The following is a 6,000-nucleotide window of genomic DNA, read 5'->3' as shown; positions in this document are numbered from 1 at the left end:
AAGTCACCTGTCAGAGTTTTAAAGGAGTTCTGCTGTCTGTTCTGTCGCGCTGGTTTAGCTCAGTGGTTACTTCATGTTTATCGTCAAACAAATACTCTCTGGTTTGATGGCCGGATGTTCGAACCACGGGCGCTGTCCAGCGTTTTGTGTTTCTCGTTCAGTTGTGACGATTTTGGAAAGTTAAATCAGAATGTTATCTTGGAATTGTATAACTATATAGCTTTCATTGTTAGATAATCATTATGTTCAGTTCTCAAACTTCCAACCACCATCTCTGCACAGGACTGGAGATTGAGACGCTCTGTTGAGGTCACCTGTTTGTAAGGAGTTTAAAAGGAGTTCTGCTGTCTGTTCTGTCGCGCTGGTTTAGCTCAGTGGTTACTTCAACGAATACCGAATGAATGAATGAAAATGTTATTAACAGATTGCAGAATGGGTAGAATACAGTACGGATCAATACACACAATTGTTAAGGGGTTGCAGACCAGAGAAAGACGTTTGTCTTGTTTACATCAGGGTCCCCCATTTTCAATTCATAGTGAGAAAAGCAACCACTGCGTTGGCCGGGAATCGAACCTGGGTCAACTGCTTGGAAGGCAGCTATGCTCACCACTATACCACCAACGCATGAGTAGCACTTGTGTGATTGATTGATTGATTGAAAACTTTATTAACAGATTGCAGAATGGGTACAGTACAGTACAGCTCAATACATTGTTAAAGGGATGCAGACCGGAGAAAGACTTTCGTCTTGTTTACATCAGGGTCCCCCATTTTCAATTCATCGTATATGTGTCACCTACTTGTAACAGCTGTTCGCCACGGGCACAGTTCTAGGTACGAACCGAGGAGAGGAGTAATATGCACAATTTAAGAATAGTGGACCAGAGACAGAATTATACCAATAACCGGTGTTTATTCAATGCGCGCTAGCTAGACATACATAATACATACAGACGTAAACGGTAGTGGTGAAGTATTCCTTTTAGGTTCTTTCAATAACCTCTCCTTTAAGGAGGGTTAGTTCGATATCAAGTCCTAGATTGATTAGATCAACACATTGAATGAATGAATGAAAACTTTATTTAACAGATTGCAGAATGGGTACGATACAGTTAGGTTTGGTTCAGACGTCTCTGAGGTTATCTCTAGCTAAAAGCTAGATTCAAGATTGGATATTGGATGTATCCTTTTATCACCAGTACACTCTATTTCAGTTTATCATTTCACTAGGTAAATGTCTAAACATATCAATTTAAACCTTTAAATGTGCAGGGAACGCAAATACCTTACTAGGTGAAATGCTCCGTTAAACTCTTCCTTTGAATGTGTAACACAACAAAAGTACCAAATGGAATATTCTAGGTTATGGGAATGCAAATACCTTATTAGGTGAAATTACCCTTTAAACCTTCTTTCTTTACAGGAGAACCATCAGTGATTCAACTATAATCAATGTCATCAATGGGTACACTAGAATCCCATTAACTCATCCTCTTTACAAGAGAACATCAGTAGTTCAGATAACTTACTGGGTGTAATTACCCTTTAAGTCTCCCTTCCTATAGGAGAATATCAATACCCATATATCAAATTAAATCAAATCAAAATACAATATCAAAGTAACAAAAGGTGAACAGGGTCGAAGCCCTTGGAATGTCCTTGTGTTCAGGTCAGTTCAATCCGTGGCTCAAACAAGGGACTAAACACGTTTCGCAATTATGCCACATCAATGTGGAACGCCCTACCCAAAGCTGTAAAGGAATGTGAATCACTACCCACTTTCAAAAACACTCTCAAAGAACACCTACGGGAGACTGCAATTCGAAACTGGCCCCTGTAAATGTCCTAACACAACCCCCTCCAATGTACAGTAAATGACCAAGTATGGTTTTGTCAATATTCCAATGTACAGTTTTGCTTGTACAGTTGTACAGTGTCCCCCACCCACCCACCCCTCCTACCCAACCCCCCCACACCCACCCAACCACCTCCAATGTACAGTCCCCCCGACCCCCCCAACCCCACCCCACCTACCCAACCTCCTCCAATGTACAGTTTCTACGTCAAATGTATAAACTCTCTTTTCTGGACTCTTTTCGTATCACAAACAGTAATGTATTTGCAAATCTGGTATGTCATAAATGTATAGATGTAGCAGTACTGTCTATCTGTACGTCGTGTATGTCATATATGTTATGATGAATTGAAAATGGGGGACCCTGATGTAAACAAGACAAAAGTCTTTCTCTGGTCTGCATCCCCTTAACAATTGTATGTATTGAGCAGCTGTACTGTACTGTAACCATTCTGCAATGTGTTAATAAAGTTTTCAATCAATCAATCATCCAGTAGATGGCGCACTAGGATCACGAATGAAAGGAGAACATTATTATTGTATCCTGGCATTGTATAATAGCTTTCAATGTTACATATAGTTTACTTTTCAATGTCTATATCACTGCAAACAAAGAATCAATGTTCAGTCGAGCTTAATTGTTGGTTGCTTGTGTTATTATGTACATGGAATTCAAAGTTATTTCCGCATTTGGTCATGGAGGTCGGTTTTAGCATAGTATATATCTATGGGTTTTAGTTCCAGTTATGAGGCACGTGGGGTAGAGGTGTTTCACCTCTGCGTAGGACTGTGCCTTGGAGGTTGAGACCCTCCCCCCGTGACGTAGGTTGAAGTCACCTGTCAGAGTTTAAAAGGAGTCCTGCTGTCTGTTCTGTCGCGCTGGTTTAGCTCAGTGGTTACTTCAACGTTTATTGTCATAACAAACCCATACTCTCCGGTTTAACGGCCGGATGTTCGAACCACGGGCGCTGTCCAGTGTTTTGTGTTTCTCGTTCAGTTGTGACGATTTTGGAAAGGTCAATCAGAATTTTATCTTGGAATTGTATAACTTAACTATAGCTTTTATAATGTTAGAGATAATCATTATGTTCAGTTCTCAAACTTCCAACCACCATCTCTGCACAGGACTGGAGATTGAGACGCTCTGTTGAGGTCACCTGTTTGTAAGGAGTTTAAAAGGAGTTCTGCTGTCTGTTCTGTCGCGCTGGTTTAGCTCAGTGGTTACTTCAACGAATACTGAATGAATGATGAATGAATGAATGAAAACTTTATTAACAGATTGCAGAATGGGTACAGTACAGTACAGCTCAATACACACAATTGTTACGGGGATGCAGACCAGAGAAAGACGTTTGTCTTGTTTACATCAGGGTCCCCCATTTTCAATTCATAGTGAGAAAAGTAACCGCTGCGTTGGCCGGGAATCGAACCCGGGTCAACTGCTTGGAAGGCAGCTATGCTCACCACTATACCACCAACGCATGTGTAGCACTTCCACATGATTGATTGATTGATTGATTGAAAACTTTATTAACAGATTGCAGAATGGGTACAGTACAGCTCAATACATACAATTGCTAAGGGGATGCAGACCAGAGAAAGACTTTCGTCTTGTTTACATCAGGGTCCCCATTTTCAATTCATCGTATATGTGTCACCTACATGTAACAGCTGTTCGCCACGGGCACAGTTCTAGGTACGAACCGAGGAGAGGAGTAATATGCACAATTTAAGAATAGTGGACCAGAGACAGAATTATAGCAATAACCGGTGTTTATTCAATGCGCGCTAGCTAGACATACATAATACATACAGACGTAAACGGTAGTGGTGAAGTATCCCTTTTAGGTTATTTCAATAACCTCTCCTTTAAGGAGGGTTAGTTCGATATCAAGTCCTAGATTGATTAGATCAACACATTAGGTTTGGTTCAGACGTCTCTGAGGTTATCTCTAGCTAAAAGCTAGATTCAAGATTGGATATTGGATGTATCCTTCATTCATTCATTCATCCTTTTATCACCAGTAAACTCTATTTCAGTTTATCATTTCACTAGGTAAATGTCTAAACATATCAATTTAAACCTTTAAATGTGCAGGGAACGCAAATACCTTACTAGGTGAAATGCTCCTTTAAACTCTTCCTTTGAAGGTGTAACACAACAAAGGTACCAAATGGAATATTCTAGGTTATGGGAATGCAAATACCTTATTAGGTGAAATTACCCTTTAAACCTTCTTTTTTTTACAGGAGAACCATCAGTGATTCAACTATAATCAATGTCATCAATGGGTACACTAGAATCCCATTAACTCATCCTCTTTACAAGAGAACATCAGTAGTTCGGATAACTTACTGGGTGTATTTACCCTTTAAGTCTCCCTTCTTGTAGGAGAATATCAATGGTTCAAGTAGCTTATCAGTGGTTCAAGTATCTTACTGGGTGTAATTACCCTTTAAGTCTCCCTTCCTATAGGAGAATATCAATACCCATATATCAAATTAAATCAAATACAAAATACAATATCAAAGTAACAAAAGGTGAACAGGGTCGAAGCCCTTGGAATGTCCTTGTGTTCAGGTCAGTTCAATCCGTGGAAGTTCTTATGATTCAAGTTCAATCAGTTCAAACCTACCGGACTGTTGAGGTAACAGGAGTTGGAGTTGGTCGCTTATTCTGCCAGGGAACTTATGGACACGACAGTAGTAGTAGTTATAAGGTGTTTGAGCTTGTAAGGTTAACGTTAGTTAGCTATCGTGGTAGCGGGGCTACTATCGTGCTATCAGCCGGCCGTGACGTGTAGCTAGCTAGCTTGCTAGCCGGCATGATGCGTGCAGTGCTTTTCCCCACAGGTCTGAGAAGAGGACCTGCACATTTTACTCGTTCCCGAAACTCCTCTACATGCCCCGATTTAAAATGGTTCACGACAGTAGACATAATGCTACGTAATAGCATTTAGCGGGATAACGTTAACGTTAGCTAGCTAGCTTGGTACTATGACCCGTGACGGGGAAAAGGCGACAGCCTAACAGACCAATAGCGGCTGTGTACTGAACAACAGGCTGCCTAGTGGTGAATGAATGAATGAATGGGTACAATACAGTACGGCTCAATACATACAATTGTTAAGGGGATGCAGACCAGAGAAAGACGTTTGTCTTGTTTCATCAGGGTCCCCCATTTTCAATTCATAGTGACATTTATGACATACACAACATATATGACATGACATTTATGGCATAGGGACATACATGACATACAGGTATATAGTACTGTTACATTTGTGACATATACGATATGCAAATATACAGTACTGTTACCCATAGATCCTGAGAGAGTATATACACCCCCTCCTAATAGACAGTCTCCTCCCCACCGCATGTATATATTCTCTCCCTGCCGTATGTATATTTCTCTCCCACCCACCCACCCCCTCCAAATGTACAGTCTCCTCCCCACCCACCCACCCCCTCCTAATGTACAGTCCCCTCCCCATCATATGTATATACTCTGTCAGGATCTATGGGTAACAGTACTGTATATTTGAATACCGTTTATGTCACAAATGTGTCAGTACTAAATACCTGTATGTCCCTATGCCATAAATGTCATGTATGTTGTGTATGTCATAAATGTCAATATTAATTGAAAATGGGGGACTCTGGTCTGCATCCCCTTAACAATTGTATGTATTGAACTGTACTGTACCCATTCTGCAATCTGTTAATAAAGTTTTCAATCAATAAATCAATCAACCGTGTCCCTGTGTTATTATTATCATTTATTTATTTTATCATCAGTTATTATTCCCCCCCCCCCCCCCCCTCACAGTGAACTGTGGTGTTCCACAAGGAAGCATACTAGGACCGCTACTGTTCCTAATTTATGCAAATGACATGTCGTCAGCTTGTGACTGCAACTTGTTGCTGTTTGCGGACGACTCAGCCCTGCTGGTCTCTGACAAGAACAAGTTACAGGTTGAAAAAACCCTCAGCTCGGAACTAGGCAAAATCTGCATATGGCTCGCCGACAACAAACTATCATTACACATGGGCAAAACAGATTCCATTCTCTTCTGATCAAATAACAAACTCAGCAAGACCGACGGCTTCTCAGTTACAGTGGGTGACAATATTGTCAC

The sequence above is a fragment of the Notolepis coatsorum genome (genome assembly GCF_963971535.1).
Source record: "Notolepis coatsorum genome assembly, chromosome: 16".
Lineage (NCBI taxonomy): Eukaryota > Metazoa > Chordata > Actinopteri > Aulopiformes > Paralepididae > Notolepis > Notolepis coatsorum.
This window is presented reverse-complemented; position numbering follows the sequence as displayed.